General features: G+C 37.8%; 1 protein-coding gene across 2 annotated transcripts in view; it reads left to right on the top strand.

Moving 5' to 3' along the window:
• Window positions 1,929–26,282, top strand: part of SEMA6D (semaphorin 6D) — a 255,143-nt gene continuing 230,789 nt past the window's right edge. The window contains exon 1 of one of the 2 annotated variants that reach the window (XM_021407278.1): window positions 1,929–2,035. The gene's annotated coding sequence lies outside the window, so the exon portion shown is untranslated. The remainder of the gene's footprint in view (window positions 2,036–26,282) is intronic. The other variant, XM_021407277.1, reaches the window with a different exon arrangement.

Raw genomic sequence — 26,282 nt, forward strand, 5'->3', positions numbered from 1 at the left:
CCATTCTGGAAGGGCAGACAAGGTGTTCTTGCACTTGACTGTCCCAGATGAAGAGCAGTGCAGAGCACAAGCACGCAGGGGCATCACTGAGTTTAGCAAGTGTTAGCCACTGGCATGGAAATCTTGCTCTGCTATGGCTGCTCCCAGTTTCTGTGCATCATTTGAGCAGCTGAGAGTATTGCTCTAGGATGCATGGGATTATTCCCTAAGCCTTCTCCAGGGTGAGGAAGATGAAAGCCACATTGTCAATGGAAGGCCGACCAGCATACACACTGCTGGCTGCCTTCACCCCTCAAACAGGATCTGGGCCATTGGACAAAAAGTTTTTTTGAGTTTAGGCAGAGAGAAAATTGTAGAGGACTTGATGCAGTGGGTACACCTGGGCAGAACTCTAACTATGCTGACAAAAGCTTAAGTCTTAAAAAAGCATAGCAATGATATTTCTCTGCAAAGCTGCTTAATGCAGGTGAAGAAATGCACTAAAGACCAGAAAGTGTGAGCTTAGATAATCCTTGCTGGTACCTTGATATATGGAGTAGATATTCAGAGAGAGGCAGGGCTTCAGAAATAATTTTCTGTTCAGCATTCCCTATTCATTCATTTAGGTGTCTTGCCCTTTGGTCTTCTGTTACCAGTGAATTCCCTTTGTAACCAGGATTAGTGAGTTGTGCTACCAGGGCTGAGTACATTTGTGTCTGAGCCTTAGTCTATTTTCCTTCTGCATGGTCTCTGCCACAAGGTGCTTTGTAAATAACAGCAAATGCTTTGGCTTGCAACATTTTTCTTATTATGTTTAGCACAGAGGAAAAGCCTATTTGACAGCTCTGCAGAGTCAATTTTGAGATAAAATAGATGCTTTCGTTACTGTAGTTTAAAAAGTTAATGGTATACAGCTGTAAATCTGGCTACCTAGATAGAGACGTGACAGATTTTAAGTGGCTTTAAGCCTCACTAATATAAACTACTAATGACTAATGCTAAAAGAAATGTATTTCAAGCTTTTCTTTTTCTTTCTTTATCTTCATTTTTTTTTTTTTCAAGGGAAAGCCTTGAAAAGATGGCAAATGTGTGTAATTAATTTTTCCATCACTTCACAGATAGTAAGCAAAACATACAGAAGGAAAGCCTTTCTCTCTGGCTGATTACCCAAATGTATTTTGAGTTACCAACCACATTTAAGAGGCTGCTGGAGGTTCTTTGTACAGTGACGAAGTGCTGAAACAGAAAAAGCATTGAGCGGAATATGCAATGACTTTATCACAATTATGGGCATCAAACACAGGGTTTTCAGACACAATCCTTTGTCCTGCAGATGTTTCAGTTCAGTGTGTTGATCAGTGCCTTGCCCCAGGAAATTGCCTTGCTAACCAAAAAGTATCTGTGTGTACTTCCTTTGCACTTACCCAGCATAACCTTTTCAGGACAACTACTAGTTTGAATTTATAGGAGCTTGCAAAATTGTAGAAGAGCACTTGAAGTATCCCACTGGTACACCTTGACTCCTTTGAGATGCTGCATCTTTAGTAAGCAAAAATATTCTTCGTTACAAGTGAAATTCAGCACTTATGATGTGTCTAGAATTGTAGCCTTTGCCTCTTTGTTTAATGCTCTCCCTTGGGAAGCAAGTGCCTTTGGAAGATTGGAAGATGTAAGCTCAGTCAAGGCAACATTTAGTTTTCCTTTCAACATGCGGTATTTAAATCTGTCAGTATGTGATAATTTTCTTGGTACTATAGACATGGGACAAAATCCTATTCTGGCACTCTCCCTTAGAAGAAGTCATGTCAGAAGAAAATTTAGATTTATCTATATATCATCTCCTTTGCAAGTACTGTAACCACTATATAAAGCTGTTGGATTGTCGTTTGTTTCTATACCAGGAAATATCTCTTCTTCACCAATGTGAATGGTGGATTTGTGCTTTTTCTTTGCAGATGCTCATCTTGTGTTATTTTGAATTTGAATTTTGAAGATACTGAGAACCAACAGCAACTCTTGTAAACTTCATTGACAACTCAGAGGATCCATCTTGTGGGTGAGCACTCAATGGAGTTACTATTACATTCAGTCTAATGATTAAAGGCTGTACATATAAGTCTTGGTTCATTTACTTACACTCTGGGCATTTGCCTGAGATATTAGGTTGATTGTTCAGTGCCCAGAAAGTCACTGCTATAGGGAAGACTACTTAGTGGCAGGCAGAACTGGCCATCAGAATAACCTCCTTCCCTCTATCTCCCTGTTGACCATCTCAGACTAATGCCTAACACTAATAAAAGGGAAGGGAAGGGAAGAACAAAGTGTGGCTCTCCTAATTACATTAGTTAGAGAAGTAACATGTGGCCATAATTCAATCCAGTGCTCACTCCCTGCTTCAACAAAGCATTTGTACATTTATTCAGAAATTGCGTTGGTAAATCTGACATGTTCTGCTGTGGAACAGAATGGAAGTTCATTAGAAAAATTGCAGTGCTAAGGCTTTTTTTACCTTAGAGCGAGCCTTTGGATTTTGTTAATCAGGTACATTAGTCATTTACACTGATGATAAACATTTGACAAGTAATCAGCTCTGGGAGGAGTATGATTTACTGCTGCAATCTGTGTTTGTTCTATTAATAACAATAATAATGTTTGGCAGTGGTGTAAGCAAAGGATAGAACAGATTTCCCAAGCCCTGGCTGGCTGAGTGTGGTTTTCCATGTCCTGCTGAGAAGGGTTTGCAAGGGCCAGGCCTGTTGGGATCAAAAGGACACAAAAAAACAAGAGCAGAGACTTGCTGCAAGCTTGTCATTGTGTGTAAGGATGGATTACTGGGTTTGTTAGGATTTCTCCTATTTTGTTTTTCTCAGATGGATTTAATTTGAGACTTGGAGCTTTTCAATGTAGCGCTATGAAAGGATTTAATTTTTGAAGTGAAATTTGAGTAGAATTCTATATGAACCATGTTGAAAATCGTCTTCAACTTTTTCTCTCACAGAAGGTGTTTGTGCTCCTTCAAAAGTAAAGGAGATCTGTTTTCATTAAAGGAATGAAAACTTGCAAACTTAAAACATTAATACACTTTGCAAGGATTAGTCATGTCCTGGGTCTGTACATGATTTCCTTTATTGCAAAATTGTCTTTGTTCCAGATGTACAACAGTTTGCAGTGAAAACAATTCCTTCCAGGTCCATTCCTGCACTTCTGGGTAGCTGTTACTTTTTCTGTAGTGGTACACAAGGTACCAATACAGCTTCCTTTCTCACACAGCTATGCTGGAAATCCAGTCAATATTAAGAGCTGTTTGACTGACAGCAGAGCAGTTAAACAAAGGTGAATCACTCATATACACAAGAGCCCTTATCTACAGTAGGGACAGGTGTTCACCAACCTGTGCATCGGAGCAGTGTTTCATCTTTATGGGTGATTGCTTAAATGGTGCGACTGAGACCTGTGTAGTCCGGTCAGTGGAACGTGATAGGTCTCAGAGGGCTGCAAAGGTTACCTGCTATTTGGATGATTTTATTCAGCTTGACACCTGGCTTTTCAAAGCTGCAGCTTAGCCCTTCTCTGAAATTTTGATAGCTGCATCATCTCAAAGAGCTATTGCCAATATTTTATTCTTATATTTACTACTTTAGTGAAGAATTGTTTTCCTTTCAGGCGTACCAGTTTGGAATGAAAACATTACTTTTATAATGCATTTCATTTTGTGTGGATACAAAATTTGGGCTCTCTTTTAATCCTTTCTGTCAGAACGAACCTTTGTAATATATTTGATTGATAGATTTTATAACTATGGCTACTCCTATTTTATACAGCAGATTTTCTTAGTGAGAGTAGTATCATACTCTGCCTTCAATCAGCCTACTTTGTTTATTACTCTTTATTGTGGTATTTTTTCCATCGCTTTTCTTAAAAATAAGCTTGCTACAGACTAAGGAGCTTCTTGTGTCTTTAAACCCCCGGTGTTCTGTACTGCTGCTTTTCTGAGTGTATAATCATACGCACTGAAATTTTGCTGCCTGAAAGTGTTCAGAAATGAAAATCATAGAGCTTCCATCTTATGACATGGCTCTTTTTTTTTCTTAATTTGCAAAACTCTTTATTTGAAAAAAAAAATCTCATTGGGTAAGCCACTGCAATTTACTTGCATGCTGCAGGCTGATTTAAGATGCTTATTCGATCAGTCTGCTTCTAATGACACTAGAAATACTGTAATGGATGGAACATTCCTGGCCTGTTCTAAATTGGATTAGATGGTTTACTAATGTAATACTGGCAAGCCAAATCAGCCCGTGATGCCATGGGGATTAATCTATAGGGAATATTTGATCTCTAATGCCCATGTGCTAGTTGAAGTGCAGCCATATCTTTTGATTTAATAAACCTTTTTTATATTTCCCAACGGTATGTGTGTGTTTGAGCAGGATGAGCTAATTGGTAAAATTACGCCTTTTAAATGAAACTTCATAACGTGCTGCTAAATGGAAGAATACTAAGTACTTCAGTCTGAAAAGATTTAGCTGTTGTATACATGATTTCTCTTTGATAGCTTAAATACTGAGAACAACAAGGATTTGGTGTTCTCTGTTAAAAGACCAAACTAATTATGCTGATACATCTTGTAAAATGCTCGTTCATTACTGAACTGAGGAGTCATAAAAGGTACACATTCCTGTAAGTCCAATATATTAGGTCTGGTTGTACTCTGGTCATCACACGATTCCATTAAAATTAACCCTTGATATCTAGACATTTACAAATTTATAATCAAAGAAATGCTTAGGAAGTAGGTTGAGAAACAAGGAAAAATATCACAGTGCCATGCTTTTGGGTCTCAGACATTAGCACTGCACTGTTTGCTGAGGTGTTGGCTGCAGATGTGCCTAACCTGGGGTGGCAGATGGCTTCCGCAGGTAGCACAGAGGCACAGGAGAAGGAATAATGAGAACTGCAGAATTACAAAGCTAAAGCTTCCTCTCTGCTTAGGTGTGTGCATCTTAGTGTACTTGTGCTATCAGATAGCTTTTACTGAACTGAATGTAAAGTATCCACATTATGCCCAAGTAATTTTGCTGTTAAATAGGTCATTCTATACCAAATGAAATACACTGTAATTTTGTGACTGGTTTTGATAAGAGCAGAGGAAGCCTTCTGATTAATTAAATACATTAGGGTGTGAGTGTGTGTGTATGTAGTGTATGTATGTGTACCCATCCCCTGAGTGCATATCTATACCTGTTTGTGTGTGTGTATATGTATATTAACACTGAGGGTATAATTGCCTCAATTCCAATAGTTGAGGCATAATGTACAGAGACCTAAAACAAACAGTCTTTTGTCTTCACTTTTCCCACTGGCTTTCCTGGTTCTGTGGCCTGTATTTCAGCCTTCTATACAAAGGATAGAAACGTGAAACAGTACCTACCACAATATTCTTTACTTTCTTCTTAAAATATTTAGTTTTTCCAACCAAACTGTACATGTCACAGACCCAAGACAGATACATCTTTCCCCCGCCCATATCTGTGATGGATCCTAAACTGAATATCCCCACTAACACCTGGGTTTGACACACATTATATTGCATAACACGACTGGGATTACAGGATTTCCAGTGTTTCAACCACATGGAAGCATTTGTTTCTAACCTTGGCCATTCAGAAAATATCAGATCATAAAACAATGACAGGCTGGTATACAAGAAAATTATTTTAGATCTGTTTCATGGTTTAAAAAATTTGCTATCATAAATATTTCTGTCGTTGCAAGGTCTTTTCACAGTAAGTAAATCTCTTTTAAAAATGCTTTGAAAAACAGCATCATAAAAACAATGAGATCACTAAAATTTTGTCCAAAAATCTTTTCCAAGAAGCAACACAAACAGAAAGCATGAGAGTCAGATATTTTGGATGACTTATTCAGTCTCTGTATTGCCAAATATCACAGTGTCAGAACAAACATCAGTACGTCGGTGTGCATCAAAGCTTGACTCTTCACCTACTGTTTTTTTAATTAGAGTGGGCTTTCAGGTATTTTGTTTCAACTGGTAATCTATCAAATATATCAAAGCAAATCATACATGTTTAGCTTCCCAGCTGCTTCAGGTGGCAGGAGATGTTTGATCTTTTGACTGCCACTGAGGCTCTGAAAGTTGTCTTATCTCTCATTAGACCAGTTATCTTCAGTTGACATCTTTAAAATAGAATATTTTTTAACTGGTACACAGCATGGATTTTGCACCAAATTTCCTTAGATTTCTCTGAAAGTCTTATCTCGCTGTAACATTAGGTTTCTGGTTTTGTCTTGGTATGTAGGTGAGAATCTTCTATATGACAGTCTGGGTGTATGAGGAGATAAAACATTACAAAACTCCTTGTAGAGTCTATTTTCTTTGGCTAGTTTTGTCAGTTGTGACTTTTTTCCAGCAGAGAACTTTCTGATAGACATGGGCAGCTGTCCATTGACTTATTCTAGTAGCTATAAACCTTTTCCAGTAATGGTAGGACACTTGTGGTACTAAATCAAATTTGGGAGAACCAGAACGCATTACTTGGTAGGCAGCTGACACGAAGGGACACCTTTTCCAATTTAATTGATTGAATTCTGCATCCAAATATTTCTATTTATGAAGAGACACTGAGTTTTGCAATAGTTTGTCTGTGCATGGACACATGCTGTCTGTTCTGTCTAGAGAAAGTACGTCTGAGATGCTGATGTGCTGGAAATTTGACACTGATGGATATATATCATATCTGACATGTGAGTGTTGCTGTTATGCTGTAAATTTTAGCTGTAGTAGAGGTAGTCAATTTAGAAGCACAGTTAGAAATAAGGTATTAGTTAACACTTAGAAAGCATGCCAGATGCAGCTGTGAAATATGTTTGAGTAAACTATTGAGTAATGAACAATAGCATAAGTATTAGCTATAGAGCAATGTTGCACATTAAATTATCAAAGCATACTGTTGCCTATTGGCATACATCTCTGTAGTGTAGACGTTCCCAACTTTTGGATAGAGCAGAGGCTACATAACCTTTATGTCCTATACACCTATATACCGCCTCAGTAGTCTGACTGGCTCTAGATACTTAAAATCCCCAGAAGAAAGTTCATAAACTTATCTATTTAATTATTTATCCCATGTACAGTGTTGATAAACATACAATTAATGCATTTATTCAGCTTGTCATGTGGCAGTTTGCAAGAAGTAACCACTTGGAATGGAACTGCAAATAACAAGGAGAAATGTTACAGTTCCAAATGCCACAACATCAAGACCTTGTGCTGTCAGTTCAGTGACTGGGGCACTTTGATCTGTGTCTAGGAACTCCAAGAAGCTGTTATTTTGAGGGCATGTTTTACAACAACTTTAACTTCTGAGCATCTGGGTTATCTCGAGCTAAAAATGAAAGATCACTGTGTTTTGGACAGTGATAGAGACATCCTACATTTCTGACTTGAAATAATAATAAAAGCAGTAAAAAAAAAAGAAAAATGTAGCCTTTACACAGCTATATGTATTTAGGAGATATTTACTTGGAATTTGAGATTCATTTCCCTGGGTACTGTCCAGTAGTAGTTCAAACTTCTGAGACACTTTAAAGACCCTGCCATAAAACCATCCCTGCCATTTTCCACAGCTGTGTAGAGCCATGAGAAATGCTTTGAAACCCCTGCCAGGGGGTGTGTGCGTGTCAGCTGTCTGAAACCTCTTCTGACTTTTCTCACTGTCCAAGCCTTATAACTGCTTCCAGAGATACCTGACTTTACTGACGAAGAGCTGTAATATGCAGTTCCAATAAACATTTCCAGAAATATTCTGATGGCTTTCAGTGCCACATAACGGTATAGTCAGTGAAGAGCTACAACCAAGCACTACTTCACCATTGCTGAACTGCCAGCAAGATAGGCGTAGCAATCCTGAAGATGTTACAATGCACACTGCCAAGCACACTCTGCCTTGTGCATGAGAAGTAAAACTACAGGGTGATGATGATGACTTAGAGCACCACGAGAATAATGTTCTGGTTTTGCATTCCACCAGTTTGTACTCCTTGACTTTCAGAAGCGACCATTTCATAAAAGTTGTATTTGCTTTCCTTTGATTTACAATTATTGAAATTTTAATAAGGATTGTGCAGTGACTCCAGACATCACATATTGTCAGTGAGAAATTATAACTTTATTGCCGCACACACTGACAGCCAACTCATAAAAATGAATGACATTCTATATCATAACATCTCGTAGGCTGTTCAGCATGTTAATAGCTCACTTCATCTTTCTTTAGCATAATGAGGCAGACAGTGTACCAATATTCAACGTGAAAATGAAGATTAAGAAAATTTGAATTGAAGCAAGAAAGTAGCATTTAGCAGAGGTTCAGGCAACATTCAGATAAAAAGTTTCAATTAAAGTACTGTTTGGGAGTCTTTTATCACTGGAGCAAAGCTTTGTTACCAAAGACCAACACTTACTACAAAAAATGTCTGTTTCCAGCTGTACTTAGCTTTTGAAATACTACTTCTGAGAAGATCTAAAGTCTTTCTCTTATCCCATAGGATAGTACCTTTTTCTGTAGGCATAATTGTGTAAGGTTAGATTGAGTTACAATAAATTATTTTTTTCATTGTCGTTCAAAGTAAAAATGGAGAAAAAGGAGCAGACATTTTTAGGGCAAATTCAGAAAATGCTTTTCTTTGTTATTCTAAAAACAGACACAAATATTCAGTTGCAAACCTACAAAATATTGCCATATAAAACACTGATTACAACGTATGACTGTCTCTGAAGTAGGATATTAGGAAAAGGATATTCATAGATCTGCTTCAGCTCCAAGAGCTGCAGTTACAACAGCAGAAATGCTTATGATACAGAATTACTACTTAAGGATATAAAGAAATGCAAAACAAAGCCTCATGGCTGATTTTCACTCAGATTGCATTACAGATTTTTTGTTACTTGTATTGGCAGTTCCCTGTGTATCTACCTGAACAGAGACACAACCCACCAGTTGTTATCCCGAGTCTGGGACTAATAATTAACAAAAGACTCATTAGCTACTAAAAGACCTGGTTAAGACACCACTGCAGACTCACTACAGTCAAGTATGAATGTATCTCTTCATTTTATGAACCTGAATCAATCAACTGTAACTACTTACAGGAGTAAAATTATCCAGCAGAGTTCTTCAGCTAAAGTTGCTGCTGGCTTTAATTTTGGTAATGACCATCCACAAACTCTCACATTAGCTCTATAAAAGACTCATTCTTTGGCTCCAAAAGTATCAAAATTAAAGAAATATAAAGTTTCATAGAATTCCTAAAACAAAATACTTTTCCTTTTTCAAATATATGTGCACTTTTGAAAATTTTTGGTGGATCTACTTTATCTAGTGCAGTGCCTGAGCCAAATGCAGCTCTCTTGATGCGGAAATATGTATTGTATCAGTTGGAGGGAAGTGCATCCCAGCTCCTGGGTAAGAACAATTTGTTGATATTCCTTCCTGGAACAGGACAGCACATTTGATCCTTTGTCACTCTGGAGGGGTCTTTCCAGTGGATTCTCTGTGTGAAAAATGCCAGATCAGTACAACATTTATTCCATCTTGGCAATACTTGTGACTAAGCAGCTTACTTTGGGGTCAACATTCACCAGTGATGAGGTTGCTGGAGCTTCAGGGCATCCGTCCCAGCTAGACTGCCTGCCCCAGAGAGCCCTCTGCTGTTGGAAGCAGCCACAGATTTGGGAGAAAGTGATTTATTTTCAAATTCCTTTGATAAGGGGATAACTCGATCATCAGGTTTCTTTTTTACCTTTATTTAAACCAAGAGGTAATTTCTTCTGAGCACCCCCATGATGTCTGACACCTGCAATGTTGTCGACTGAGGAACATGAAATAACAGTAACATCTTGGAAGCATTGCTAAAGACACATCCAAGTTCAGCCAATTTAATTGAATTTTCTGTACTTGATCCAAGTACAAAGAAATTAGCACCGTATGTTCCAGATAAAAAAGACATTCCTGGTGATCTCTGCTCTCCATGGAGATCTGTCTACCCATATTTAATGGTCTTCTTTTTGTCTGAACTACTTTGGCCACTATTTTTTTCACCCTTTTGCTTTTAAACTGTTCTTCCTTCAGCATACTTTTTGGTTCATGCCATTTGGGTTTTCTGTCACCAACCAACCGTTCATTCTGGTTTGTTACCTAATGGCCAAAGCTGACTCCTGATTTGATTCTTACCTCAATAAGACTTTTCATTATGGGTGATTTTGAAATTTATACTGATATGTTGAAACATCCACCCTTACAAATGTTTAATGATCTGTTGAATTTCACATTATGTTAATTTTCCTTCTTGCACAATACACCTTACATTACAATTGGGTATGTTACTTAATCCTCATCTCAGTGGTACTCTGCTCTTTTCTCTTTTTCATTCAGTTAACCCTCATAGCAGCCTGACTGAAGGTTTCTCTCCCTTTCCTTGCTGTTCCTATGGTATTTAGCAGCTGCCCAGGGCTCAGTGCTGCTTTAGGTCCTACATCCTTGCTGCTGACACATAGGATTTTTAGAATCAGTGACCCTGCATAAAGACAGTTCTCGGAGTCGGCTGATGCCCCCTCCCTGTCTCCCCTCCGGTTGTGTTCTTTGGATCTCATCCTTCCCCCAGCTACATGGGGCTCCTTCTTCAGTTCCTTCCCCATAATTCATTTGGTTCAATGCACTGCCAAGCACACAGTACCCACATAGATATTTATTGCTTTTTATTGCCATAAAATTAAGATTCTCATTTATGCGTTTCTGCAAACAGAAAAGGTTGGTCTGCTTCACTCTCTTTTGGTGGTTTTCCTCAAGCATGCTATATCAGTTTCGAGGGCTAATCATCCTTCTGTTGAACATTTCTTTTCAGTCAAGGTCAGCTCTGAGCTCGCTAGAATACACTGCAATTACTTTTAGAATTAAGAAAGCTTCGGTAGTCTGACCAAATGCAGTGAGTTTTAATCCAATCTATACCGTTCCTTTTATTCCACTGGCAGTTGAGAAGGTGGTAGTGAAATAGCTTTTGCAGCAGCTTCGTGTATTTGATTTTATCAGTAAGTCTTAGTTCCTAGATCTGATTGCTCATTGGAAAAACTCAGAAGTAATTCCATGAAGCTACTGAGTTTAATTTATCCTTATGTCGTAAGCGAGTTCAGCATAGGACTAGAGGTCTGATGCAGATAATTATTACTCTAAAGGTTATCCAGCTTTGTCTTGAATTTAGGATGTAGTGCTGCAGTGAAGGGTAACCAGAACACAGACACTGTCTGGCAGTATCATAGGTGTCAACAAATTTATTGAAAGAAATACAGAGCTATCCCTTTACATCACTTCTCTCACTCACAATACAAAGGTGCCATATACATCAGGGGATGACAGGGGGGGGATTGTCTCCTAGGCTGATGAAATCACCTCTCAGGCTTGCAATACAAGTAGCAAAAATTGTTTGTGTAAATCTAATGCACGTGGGAGGGCTCCAAGTGCCATTTTATTTCATTTGAGGATGATTGCCTTGAATTTACGAGTGTTTAACAATGTAAATCTAGGACAATTGGGGTACAATTGCACGGTTTGCCTCATTTTGCATCAATCCGTAGGGTTCAAGCTTCTCAGCTATTGATGTGTGAACAAACAATCTAACTGATGTCTCTATCTTCCTGTTTACAAACTTCTTTATTTTCACAATCCAGTTATCCGTGATCTTTTCCTCTTCACTTGGGATTTAGAACTGGTTTATCAAATTCTATTCTTCTATATTATGTAACTATTTAGCTAATGCCATTTAACTGAGAAATTATTTTTGCAACTGCTGAATGCCATTTATGGTCCCTTTTTATTTTGCTTCTGTTTCCCCCAGGTAACGTTATTCATACACATTGTTTGTGGAGTCATTGATGTGCAGGAAATACTCAGATATACTTTGAGTCTTGACAGACCTGGTAAAACAGTCAATATTTTGTATAATTATCTGAGAAATACTTATGAAAAAGAGGCTTCATATTCCTTTAGACCTAATGGGTAAAGTACATTCAAGCTGTTACTGAATTTCTGACTGCCAAATGAGTATTTGGGGTGAAAACTGCAGATTTCTGCACTTTTTGTTTCTTACTTTTCTTAATATATATATTTAACACAGACCTAATTCCTAAAGTTAGCCTCAGGTGATATGAGCTTTTTAATTTGATCTTGAATGTTAGTGTTCTGATTGCAAGCACCTTATTTATAGTTTTTATGTCATCTTTTATGGAAGAAAATTCTTTTTCCTGCCTATCTATCTATCTGTCTATCTACCTATCGTTTCCCAAGGAAATGGCTGAGTTCTTGTACGATGCATGTAGCGTGTTCATGATTACTTGGGTTAGTGCTATACTGTTTCCAGGATGTTTTCTTTGATTCACCTTCTCAGAGGAATGGCGATTGGCAACTAATAGAAGAAATTAAACAAGCTTTTTATTGACAAAGCTTTTCAAGCACAGAACTTGCTCTCAGCAGTTCAGCTCAGCATACAGAGGCAAAGAATAAATGCTCTCCACAAACTTTTGAAAAATCAGATACAAAACTGTAGAAAATCATATGCTTCATTAGTAGGATTCTTCTGTAACAGCAGCTTTGAGAATGTGCATGATGCTATGGGAAGGAAGCAGTTGTGTAGTCTGAGATCAGGCCATAGAGGGTCCTGGGATTCAAATCTCAAGCACTGAAGCTTCCAAGAATTTGTCAGCAGTAGTTAAGGTCTAATTCATCTTGCCGCCCAGAAGCAGTTGGATTAGATGACCTCAGAAAGTCATTTCGGGCACCATCTTCTGTATTTCCGTGATTGTGTTCATCAAAGTATGTAACTGACTTTCAGGATTAGTAAGGATTATCATTACATTTCCTATCAGTTAGTGATACCATAGTTTTAGGTTAGGAGAGCACTTTTTCATCTAAAATGTAACGATATTTTTTGCTGTATAGCTTATGAGCTCTGATATTCCACTTCTGCCTTTGAGCACAGAGAATGATTTTTCATAGGAGAGCATATAAGAATATCTCAAATTAGTCAGCACCTCACATTTTAATTATTTTTAGTGATCTGCCAGGTAATTACATTCATGCTTGAAGTGTGTGTAAGGACAGTGAATGATTTATACCAGTAGGAGTAATAGCATTGAGACATTAGCAAGGGTAATGCATGATGCAATGGGTCACTTGCTTATTTTAACTCTCTCTCTCTCACACACACATATATAAAAGAAAATTTAAAAAATCTACTACAGCTACCTTAGCAACTTTCTCTCACTATGTCTGTAATCCTGCCTCCTTCCATGCATAATAGGATGTATTTCTAACTCTTATTTTAGACATTTAACTTAATATTGTTCAAATATTAAAGGTCAAAGCTCTGTTTCCATTTAAAAAATAAATTTAAAAAGCCATTTTAATACAAAGAAAAGTGTATCTTATATATGTGTGTGTGTGCATATAGATTAATAAAAAATTAAGAAATACAAACAAATACAACATTTGGCATGGGTAAGTGCTGATCAGATATGTTTGTGCTTTATTGTATGTGCTTTTTTTTAATCGGGATAGTTGCAAAAATCAGTAATAGATGTCTAGCCAGAACGTATTGCCTGGAAGAACTTCAGCCTAATTTTCCTGATTTTAAAACAACTGGAATGGAACTGAGACCAACTCGATGAATGTCCTTGCCTGCCCATGTTTGTTTCCTCATGTGTAAAACAGAAATAATAACATTTCCCTCACCAATATGGTGTTGCAAATCTCAATTAACATGCTTTCATTGCCTCAGCAATAACATGTTTTGTTATGTTGGTCTAAATCCAATGTAAAAGCTACACTTGGGCAACAGCAGAATTGGACTCTGTGGTATTATTAGAGTCCTAATAATCATAACTCAAATCATAGTTAATTTCACTTAGGGATTTAAATCTACAAAGTAAGAGATATGAAGGCACTGTTGTCCACAGACTAAGAAGGGACAATGGGAGAAATGGGAGATTAAAGGTGCAGACTCCATCATGTTGACAAAATATTAGAAGGGCTTGGAACTAGGTAATGATAGTCGTCAAATTGTTTTATATATACACTACAATAAAATAAAATATAAAACTAAATTAAAATAATAATAAATGATAAAATGATAAAATAGAAATCTTCTGTGCATTAAAACAAAGGAATCTCACGCTTTCCTTGTGACACAGAGAGGCAAGATGCCATCTTAAGTCTGCAGATAGGAGTGTGTAAGTCTAGTGTTGTAAAATATGTGCTCTTGATTCCTTGCACATATTCAATGTTTCTCCCATATATTTCTGCAGCTAAATTGGTTTACATCACTATTATCTGAATGAGGCATGCTCTACAAACCAGAACACAATGGATGTTAAATATTGACTTTTCAATTGGAAAGGTGCATTTATTATCCAACTGGAATAATTTTACCTTACACATATGCATGAAAACAATCTAAATGCTATAGACTTCCTCTTCTAAAGTAAGGTTTATAGGATCAGTAATGCTTCTGACTGCCTTTTGTTACTTCCACTGCTGTCAATTATCTGATGTTAGATACTCTCTTCCCACTGTGGCTTAAATAATGTTATAATCTAATTTAAAACTGTTGTGCACAATAAACTGTTGTGAAAATCATTACAGATTTTCTACTGGTGGCATTGTATTTTCTAATTTTCTGATACCAAATGGAGTCACCAAAAAAATACTAAAAATTGCCTTGAAAATATCTTTTTTCCATTTAAATCTTCTTATGTGGTGTGGAACTTTCATGACCTCAGTTATGAAAGTACTGATCTTTTTTCTTTCTTCTTTTTTAAAGCAAGTTTTCACTTGTTAGGTCAGTTCTTTATTTTTGTGCAGCCAACGGAATAGTAAAGGCAAGTGTAAGCCAGCATTAAGACTCCTCACATCCTGAGCTGTCTCAAGCCCAAAGTAGGTCAAATCAATCAGACTTCAATTGTAATATCAGGACCAGACTGCTAGCCTGCACTGAGCCCTATCAGGCCCTACATCTGCTGCCTGACATTCCCAGTACATGTCCATTTGCAGATGAATTCAGCTATCTCATCTTTGCCACCAGACTGTGTTGCAGTGCATATGGGACTCCACCAAGACTAAGCGCCATGTCTATTCTGTATATTCCTACCTCAATCAAACCTGAACGTGTTTTAGTTTTGGTCCAATCTTTAATTGGTTAATCTTTGAGTGAGGCTGTTCTGTTACAGCATCATAGTTCAGGTTTAGTTTTGACTGGAGAAAGAAATAACATTTGAGACTAGGTTTGGGCTGGATTTGATTCCCAGACTCATATCTACTCTAACCACCAAGCTGTTCTGTCCAACCTTCTTTCTCTGACCCAATAAATATTTATAAAGTAAAAGATAACAGCTGTCCCATGGGACTGATGGGGACACTTACCTGGAATATTTTCCCTGTTCTGCATAACCCAAAGCAGAACCATAATCTGGGTCCCCTCCAAGTGTTTCAGCCACAGAGCTGTTTATTGCATGGGTTTTTCCTGCTATTTTTTTCCAGGGCTCACAGTCCATGCCCAACTTCAGAAATGTTTCTAGCAAAAATGTTGCCCAGCAAATATCCTTGACCAGATTTAACCTTCAGCCTCAACAGTGACTGGATATTCAGAAACCCTTCTACCATTGCAAACTGCTGAGGACAAGCATGCCTCACATCATGAGAGTAATTGTTGCACTTGATAAATCTCTCCAGAAGTGCTTTCCTTAAAGTCATTATTTCTGTCCTATCTCGAGAGGTCCTAAGGCTATGACCTTCTGTTCAGCAGCTTTTCTGGAAGAAATTAGAGAAAGAAAAATCTAGATTTGATTAAAAGATGTGAAGATGAGTCACTTCAGCTCACTGAAAGCACTCATGTTTCACAGAGGTCTCCCTTGGCATTGTATCACCTTTAGTCAATTTAGTGCGGGGAGAGGGGAAGAAGCCTTTGGGAGGGTAAGATTTTTAGTTATGTGAGCCAGCAGCTTTATTTCTGATATTTGAGATACCAGTTTTTGGCCTAGTGGAGCTGCAAGTTTTTATTTTTACAGCTTTCCACTCTACTTACCTTCTCACCAAGTCATAAAACCTAAGGTACTGCAATATTTAGTCTATTCATGTCTGTATACAGAGCTTATATCTGCAATATCCAATATAAAGGTGGTTTTGCATGACTTCTATTTAAGCAGGCACTTGCAGATCCTCACAATAAGGGAGCATAAGAAGAATCATCCATCGTCTAACTGCTCAAGAGTGTGTAATGCATTTATTTCCTACATCCAGGCATCTTTAAGTGCTGATTATTCCTGGCTGCCAGCATGGCCTTTTGTAGCTACAGGTATTGGGTATAATTGAGAACATCCATCAGGTATCTCTGAATTCTGCCACAGAACTAAGCCTGATCAAAATTAAAGCTGGTAAAAAAGAAGAATGTGATGGAGCAGTATCCCACTGGAAAATGCAGATTTAATTTAAGCAGAACGCTTCAGAGACATCTTTTTCCTCTGTAAATATATTTAATGATAATAGCAAAATTTAGCTTTAAAAACAGCATAAACTGTTTCATTTTGACTTTTTGTAATAGATGATAATCAATTAAAAATAAGATCAAATTGATAGTGAAATTAAAACTATCATTGAGATGAACTTTTTTCTATAAGATTATTAGACATTTCTTTTAAACATTCTCTAGAATTTTTAATTCATTGCAAGTTCCATATTTTTTACCCCTTTTTTGGGGGGGGGGGGGAACAAGAGGAAATTTTGCAATTGTTATAGATATTTTGCATAAGTCCTGCAATTAAAATCTATGGTAAAGGTCTTTGTTAAAATATTTTGAATGTCGGTGAAAGTTGTGGTGAAAAAAACATAGAGAGTGAAGCTATCCAGCAGGTTGTGTAATTTGTCTATGAGTGCCAGCTTTGGGACCATTTTCTGTAGAGATTTAGCAGCTCTCAGGATGGCTATAAGGTTGGACACAGAAATGTCAGGACTAAGCCAGAGGCAGAAGCAGGAATCCAGGGTCAGGAGTGGAGGAAGCAGGAGTGAGAATATGAGGTGGTGGATGCAAGAACTAATGCAGAGCTGAGTTATAGCTGGAGCAAAAGGCAGGATTGGTGGTGAACTCAAGTAGGTTTTGCTCCTTTCAGGTGTCAAGAGGTGGGTGCTGTGGAAGTTTCCATAGCCATCATGCTGGCTGCTGGCATCAAGCAACAGCACAAGGCAGTCTCGGAGTGAACCTGTGTTCATTCATTGCATGTCACCTACTACTGACCCACATGGGTGTGCCCCTTTTCTGCAAATGCCCTTGTATTGAAAGCGAGCTATGATGCACATGAAATAAGTCAAAGGAATTAAGAGGCAAAGATCCTATATTATGCTAGTCTTGATCTCTGGAAAGAAAGGGACATGTTTGTATTTCAGCAGTACCAGAATACCTGGGAAATAAGTTTTACATAATACTCTGTCCAAGAGCAGTTTTACTGAAAAGTCCTATAGGGTCACCTTCACACACACACACAGAATCTAATTTGTGAGTAAACAGTCTGCTAAAAGTTTTGCTTTCCTATTTACAAAAAACAAGCAGTGAGGAAAACAATGCTTTGGGATAACCACTTCTCTACAAATTCTTGCAAGATGGCAAAGGATAATTCAAGAGTTTTGATGATTTTCCCCCTTTCCTAGATTCAGCTGGTTTAAACAAAACCAGGAAAAGGCAGTCATTAATGAAACTTGTTGTTTTCTTTTTATCGTTCTTTTTTATAGTATTTCTTTCCGAATGCTTGGGTACTATTGATAAAGCCAAATGTGCTTTAGAAAGGTGTCTGATCTCTGCTTCCCACTGATGACAGAGCTCCAGAGAAAAGAATGACAGTCCTTTCTGGTTAAAATTCAGTCACACATGGAGCAGTGTAATCCAGGTTATATCTGCATTACTTAGAGTACTGCAGACTATCTTTATGGAGCTGCTTTGACTAGCTAATATAGATGCTTCCAGCAACATAGCCAGGAGATCATGGAATTAACATGCCAAAATAAAAACAGTGAGAACAGCAGGAGGGAAAGAAGCCTGCCTCAGGAGGGACTGAGGGACAGGAGCTGAGTCCTCAGGAGCAGTGGAGAGAAGAGAGGGGTTGTGCAGGGGCTGCGACAATTCTCTTCTTAAAAAAAAAAGGCACTGTATTTCAGTCTCTGTAAAGCAGAAGACATTTTCAAAGTAGTTGCTGAAACTTTAATCTTGATTTGATTGTTCCCGGCTTTCTTTTATTTGTGAATATTCCAGTAACCAGCCTTTGATGTTACCTTTGAGCATAGCCTTATCAGGTCCTGAAAATAGCTTCATGGATGATTTTTTTTCTATTGTATTAGCCCAGTTTGAAAAGAACCTAATTGACCTGCAGTAATAATAGGCTTGACTTGAAAGTTTGATCTCAGCTTACAAGGGCTTGCATCTCCTGGTTCTGTCTTTTGAACACTTAATCAAGAGACATTTTTCAGCTTCTAAAAGGCTTTTTCCTCATCCGCATCCATGGACAGTACCTAATGGACCTTATCCATTTATTCATTGGTGTCCACAACTGTGAAATGTGATGCCTTTGTGTTTTACATCTTAAAAATGCTTTTTATTTTTAGGTCAAAATGAAAAAATCCATTAGGCTTATTTAGCTTTTTAAATATTTATTTTATAGAATTTTACATCCTTTGTGTTTTTGTCCCAGGGCATTTGTATAAAGCATGCTTTAAAATGTGCAGATGATTGCTTGGATTTTTGAGGCTGGCAACGGGAGTCAGGTCTCACTCTCTGTGAAGCTGCAGGAAAGAGATGGGGCTGTAACAGAGAAAGGGGATATTGCATTTGCCTTGCAAGGAAGAAGAAAAGTTATAGTGAAAGAATGGACATGATGGGACTTTTAAAAGACTGGTCAGGATACTTTTCTGAGGCTCTGCCAGCTCTACCAGGTGAGAATCTGGCCCAACATTTTTTTTCCGTAGGCTCTGAGCTGAGTGAGCCATAAGAAGTCAAGCCAACAACATTTTATTACCATACATCTGACTGCCTCAATGGAGAAATATGACGATTTGTTACTGAGATGCAAAATTAGATTCCGTATTTGCAGCATCTCTCTGACTTCCACTCTGTAGGCCGGTATAATCTAACTTACCAGGTCAAAGGATGGAACGCGTTCTTTCTGAAGCAAAGCACTGATAGCGCTGCTGCAGCCCGGTTCTGCAGGTTGCACTCAGGTGCAGCGGTTCCCACTCACTTTAACAAGTCCATTGATGGGAACTGGAGCCCTGCACTTTCCTCACACTGGGCCGGATCTGCACAACCTGGCTTCATGCTTATGCAGTCAAAATTCTCACATCGGTTAATGGGAATTGTGTGAGAACAAGAACTTAGTAAAAAGTGAGGATGGCAGGATTTGGACCTGTACCAAACGCCTGGGAGAAGGCTGTGCTTCCTGCCCTCTCAGTTAGAAGTTGAGTGTTGTGAGACAGCCAGCAAAGCCAAGACAGTTGGCAAGTGAGCAAGGCAGAAATAATGGAATTAAAGAGGAAAAGGACTTTTGCAATTAAAATTGCATGTACTGGCATTTCTAGTATGTGGCAGAGATCCTGCACATTTCACTCCTGAGTAACAAAGAACAGAGCTGTGTATGTCACCATGGAAATGTAAATGGAGCTCCTTTGACAAACAGAGAAATGTATGCCGTTCCTTTATGCTCAAATGAACTGTTTGTAGTGAGATGCAAGAGAAGAATGGGATGTCTGTTACAGAAAAGACAAGAAAATGCAATTGTAGTACCTCGTTCTGCATTCTGTTATACTTTTATTAGGAGCTTAAACATACAAGAGTGATTTTTTTTAACTAATTAGTCTATGCAATATTTATAGACAGCAGTTTAAAATGGTGATGATCAAACTTGTAGCAAAGAGCACAGAAGAGAAAGTATTCATTTGAGTGCCATGCCTCTTCTACAGGCATTATATACCTACTTATGTAAAACAAAAAATGGTGTGTATTTATGCGTGGGTGGATATTTGAGAAGGAGTGGGCAGCTGTTGCAGCATTATGAAGTTATTTGGAAAGATCTTTTTTGTTTTATTTTTACAATCTACAAATGTTTGGTAATTTCTGTTCTAATTCTGACTGTGTTATACTTTTCTTTCTTGGGGTATGTACAAGGAGCTTGAGATCTCATAACTTTTCTAACATGTTGAATATATCTGTTTGGATTTTACTATGTGCTTTTTGGAACAAAGAGCTAGGTAAATAACATCAAATGTTTTCTGTGTTGCTCTTTTAACATATGCTTGTATTTTTCATACACTTGATTTCTGCAGTGCTTCTGAGTTCAAGTCCCACAGTGACTGTGAGCAGAGAGAGCCTAGCTCGATATTTGGATATTTGAACTGGAAGTGTTTTAGGAGATAAGCAGGGGAGATGGAGTTCCCGAGTCAATCACTGTAGAGTCAAAGCACAAAGGCAAGGAAAACAGAGATGGATTTAAATCCAAACTCTTTATTTACCTTTTTACTCCCCAAGGAGTTATGCTTTACAACTGTCAAAAGATGAAATAGCTTTAAACACTACAGCAAGCCAATAAACTTTACAATATCCTCTTTTCCTCTTAGGAATAATGCCTTGGACAAGGCTTACGCAGCTCTGAAAGGAAAAGCTTTAATGGTATCTGTTATTCACTTACTCTTGTTTATTTCCTTTTTGTTCCTGTAGCATCTTCAAGCCATATTTCTGATTTACATTAATCCATTCAGGGAGTAGCCACGACACTTCACCCAGCTGATATTTTAAATATGAAATCTTAAGTATTCTCAGGGAAGTGTCATTGTGATATAGGGATTTCATAAGTCACAAAAGAAATTCTTGAGTAAAGTTAATTAACAAACTAATGGAAAGTACAAGCAACCTGAAGATTTTCTAGTAACAAGAGGTCAGTAAATCACTAATTGTCTCAGATATATATCCATAAAGACTTTCTAGTGACTAAACAGGCTTATTAAAATGTGCTCTGGAGTGAGCATTACCATATTCTTTATACATTATGAATTAAGCCTCTTTATTTTATTGCTTGAAATAAATGTATATTTAGAAAAATTAGTGGAAATGTAGTGCATTCAAAGGTAATAATAGTCACATAATTTGTGATTTTTTTCCCCAAAGCAAGCTAAGGTGTTGCTCTTTGCTTCTTTGCTGTTAAAAATGCAACTAATTTTGAGATGAAATCTGGCAAAGACAGCAACACTTCACAGCAGCTGAGCACAGAAATCACCCAGCTGATATTACAGCCTTACTTTAGGGAGACAGAATATTGTATGATCAGATTGGAAACAGTGCTGGGGAGAGGACCATAGTAGGTCGCATCATCATGTTTCACAAAAGAAGTTGGTACTCCACATCTAGGATAATAGCTTTTAGGATAATTTCAAGGTAGGTTTTCCCCAAAGGCCTTCAGAAAGATCCACTACTACTTTCTGCTTTCTGATCACCATGTCTCAAAGCCTAGATTTGATCTTAATTCATGCTAGATAAAAAGATTTTATATAACTCGATGTGATAAAAGACTGCAGCTTCCTTGTCCCCCTCTGTACCTGTGTGCTACTTCGTACGCCTTGCTGTTGTCCTTAGGGCTTGTCTTGATGGAGCAGTTGTGTGAGGTTGTCTTCTCATCAATTCATGCAATGTTTAACTGTACAGAAACAGTACAGAAATTACCATGCTACCTTTCTGTATTTGGCTTCAGGACCTTGCTTGCAAATCAGTGCAAAGTTCTGCACTGATCTTAATATTCTGGGAAATATCTCATGGTAAAATATTTTCTCCGTATTGTGTTTTTCAGACATGACATTGGGTTTTTTTTTTCCCCCAGTGTGTATTGTGCTGTGCCTGTGGGGAAAAGAAGAAATTCTAGATTCTAGAATGCCTAGAATGAGGCAGAATCAAACTAATGGGAGCTTTCCCTTATGAGACCCAGCAGTGGTTGTGACGGGTTTGAGCTGCTGTCCCAGGTGTAAAAGCTCTGAGACTATGGTTATTCCTCTGCAAATAGCACTTGGGTTCTCATGAGCAGCTGTATTTGGTGTTGCAGTTTTGCAGGGAGGAGGATATGGTGGGGCTGTGGCTATAGCAGAAGGAGGAAGCACAATTAAATACATTTGAAGAGATATATTTGCAGGCTTTTTATATGCAGTAGTTACAATCAGCTGCTTTTAAAGTACACCCCAGCTATCCTGGCATCCCAAGGGAGTCAAGCCATGCATTGTGCATGCCAAAATAAAGCATGCTCCTCATCTCAAGTTCTTTTTTATGACACCTGCAGTTCAACATGAAGCACACTACAAAATTAATAGCATTCAGCAGTAATTGTTTCCAGCCCAAGGGGTTCAAACAACCCCGGCTGCGTATAACACCTTAAAATGTCCACGCTGTTTGAAATGTCTCTGTAGCCTAATTTGGGTTACTTAGCTCATAAAACCTCATCTTAACACAAAACTTGGTGAATAAACGAAACCGAGAGTCAGTTTTACAATATATATTTTCTCCTGTATCTGTGGCTGCAATAAACGTGTTTGCTTTGCAATATAGTTCAATTTTTCATCCATCTGCCCCCACCTTGCAGTGAGCTCTGCAGCAGGAAGATGAGGAATGCTGGCATTCATCTGTGAGTAAGGGAATGTGCTTGGGAAGAATCTCAAGAAGAGAGACATATTAAGCAACAAGTGTGCCTTCTGCTTTTAGGATTTGTAACTGCAAGGACATAAAACTTCACAGCGTTAGGTTTATGGTGCTCTTATGCTGTACTGAGTGACTTGAGAATGAGAGGATTAAAAGACAACAGGCGGAAAGAGAGCTCTAACTTCTAACTCTTCCCAAAGTGGTAATGAAGAGCCTGATACAGAAAAATGTAATTTAAATTCCTCCCTGTGCAGTTTATAAGATTATGCAGTTGATTATATTTAATAATAGATCTCCTTCTGTTCAGTAGATTTTTACATAAGGATTTGGTGAGCTATGTAAATCTGCTTTAGCTTTCAATTTGTAAGCTAAGAGTAAGAGGGTACTGCAGAGCTGCTCTGGGTCTGACCATCCCCGCCTGCAGGGAGGCTGCAGGGGCAGGTAGAACACAGGCATGTACAGCATTATTTAGTTTCTTGCTAACAGAATACAGTAAAAGTTTCTAATATGTCTTGCTGTGGCCCAGTGGAGTTTTAGCTCTGTTTCTCTTGTTCTCAGATATCTTTTGCCAAAGCTTTTCTGCTTTGGCTCACTACTGAGGTCAGATGTCTGATTTTCATTTATTTTCACTGAACCTCATAGGTGCCTTCAGTCTTTGGAAAGGACTGGCTGTGCAGTTTGCCAAAGAGGTAAATTGAATCTAGGGTCTCCAGCGTACAGAGAAGCACCTGTAAAACACCATTTTTAAAGGGAATGTGACACTGGTTATATGAACTCAGTTCTGCCTGAAGTCTAAAATGGGCTTCTGGCTGTCTAGCAGCCTTTGAGTAGAGTCAAGTCAATGAGCCAGAACTGGTGTGGGTGCATGTATGCATGGGTTTGTAATGTAATACACTGAGAGAATCATCAGAAACAGAGCAGGAATGTGTTTGTCTTTCATCTGAAACAAAGAGATGTTAAATGGTGTTACTCTTGTTCCAGAAGGATTACTCACAGAAAAATAAGATGTTGAAGAGAGGACTTAGAGTGAAAGAATTTTAAGAAGAGCAAAGAAAATTCCATCCCCAACTCTACTGAAATAAACTGGAAGTTTCAGCATAGTTTTTATGGTATTGATGTCGTATCATGAAAATTGATAGAATTTATAGTAATTGGGTTTCAGCTGTCAGATTAATCAGGGCAAAAGTCGCTTGCAAACTTAACTTGTGCCTGGTCCAAAGTGGAGAGCTCTACTGGACCTGCATGGGCATGGTGTGCAAGTTGCTATGGGCACTCGCAGACTTTGCCTGTGAATTTGCTGTCTTTATAAAGAACTGAGCTTTCAAGCTGTCAGTCAGGTACCATTCACAAGGAAAGACTTAAGTGCAGGAAAGGAGAAAAGAATCTGTCCTGAAAAGACTGATTTGAGGAGACAAAGAGTAGAAAACTTTGTACATTGTCTTCTAGGAAATGTTGTAATAAATAAGACAATGGTGTGGATTTCTGTTAATTGAGGGGAAGGCAGCATTATAACCTGGCTATTAAGCAGCTTTTATGGGTTTGTTTTTTTGTTTATGAATTCCAGTAAAGACGAAATTAAAAAAAAAAAATAGCAAGATCACCATTTTCAGATAAATCTCACTCTAAGTGAAGTAGGAAAGGAACATAGGTGCAGAGGAAATTACAAGAATAGAAGGACTCAGGCTATTTCAAAAACTTTATACAAAAAGAATAAAAATTTTGAAAGCTGTCTGTATCAATTTTGGTAATATGTTCTTGCAGAACTCCAGTGTCCCAAAGCAGAAAACAATATAAAATGCATAAGCCAGTTCCAGTATACAGACAATGACACAGTAGCTCTATGAAATATGTGAGATTCCAGAATAGTAATGTCCAGGAGGAAAACTGTTAACTGGAGGTGGTAAAGGAAAATTCTAACATAATCTTGCTAACTTTCTAAAGATTGACGTTTTGGTCATCTTATTAAGCTAGGACAGCTATGCTTGCAGGAGACTGTTGTGTGTAAAGTTATCACTATCAATATAATTAATATGTACCAGAACATCAGTTGCAGACCTGGATTTAATACTATTGTTTAATCTAGACAGAAAAGTTATACAACAATGAACAGCATTTTAATTTATATTTTCTACACCATCAGAAAAAGCTCCTGTATCAGATAAAAAAAAATTAATTTTCCAAGCATCGTGCACCTTTGAAAATGGTAAACAAACAACTTACTCTTTTCTCTATTCTCTGAATGTTAATTCCCTACTTATGTAGCCTGCCCATCTCTTATCCCTGCAGGACAAGATGCAGTGTACAGCACACCACTTGGTTCCCAAATTGTTCTTTCTTAGAATTGGAAACATAATCTTAGACACTAGGCTAGCAAGTGTAGACATGCCTGTAGATGACAACCTATTCTACATTCAGAAGGCTGGAAAATTCTCAGTGACAGCTAGAGATTTTCTTGCAGAATAATTGTATGAAAATGTTCCAATTCACCAAACCTTTTTCCCATACGATTGAACATCTGGAATACAAAAAAGCTTCCTATATCTGCACTTATATAGTAGGCAAATCATTATACTGACTTCTGCCTATTAAAAATTGCTATCTCATTTGTTCTATTTAAATGCCCAAGGGATACACTTCAGTCGGGACCTAACAGATAAGAGGAATCTACAAAGTTTTATAGAGAAGAGCTCAATAAATTCTTGAAAATGTAAAGAAGGAGGGAGAGGTAAGAACAAACTTGGCACAGTTAAGTTGTTCAAGTAAAATAACATTGAGAAAGATGGCATTGGTAACCTCCAGTGATACTAGTGAGGCACAACAAGTTGATTCTGTTCTAATTTACATCTGTAGAAACTTGAGGTAATTTTATGGCAATCATAGATGAATTCTAGATTTTTACTGTAAGTTGATTATATTTGCTTCACTAATCACATTGTGATGTTCTGAGCACTACAATTACATTTAACAAAATAATAAAGAAAAGATTTCTATGGTGTTATTCACAGATACTAAAGTTTTCACCTTTCAGGGTTTTTTTTTAACTAACCACCCAGCCTAAAAAGGCTAGTGAACTGATTCACAGAGAATCAGTAATAAAATGAAAAATACAGCATAGTAATACCAGTTGATCAGAAAAATCTATTTTTTTATTATGGTATTTTTGGTGCCAGAAGAGCATAGCAGTGCTCTTCACAAGAAGGTGTTCTTATCTTATAAAAGATTGAACAATGAAATTCATTCATAAAATGAAGGTGAAACAATTTTCGTGCATCTCTTCTTCTTTCTGGAAGGTGGATGATGACAGCACTAATGAAGGTTAAGTAGACTGAGGAAGGCTTTGTAGAATATCTGTGGGAGATCTCAGATATGTGTAGCTTATAGAAAAAGCACTGTAGCACCTACCACATCATGTGTCATCTCAAGTGAGAAAAATCTTTCTTCAGTTCCCCAGGCATTTCAAATATAATTATCCTGAATACAATGGATGAAGAATCCTATTCGTAACAAGAGTTCAAACTCACCCTTTT

This window comes from Numida meleagris, chromosome 9 (assembly GCF_002078875.1).
Source record: "Numida meleagris isolate 19003 breed g44 Domestic line chromosome 9, NumMel1.0, whole genome shotgun sequence".
Lineage (NCBI taxonomy): Eukaryota > Metazoa > Chordata > Aves > Galliformes > Numididae > Numida > Numida meleagris.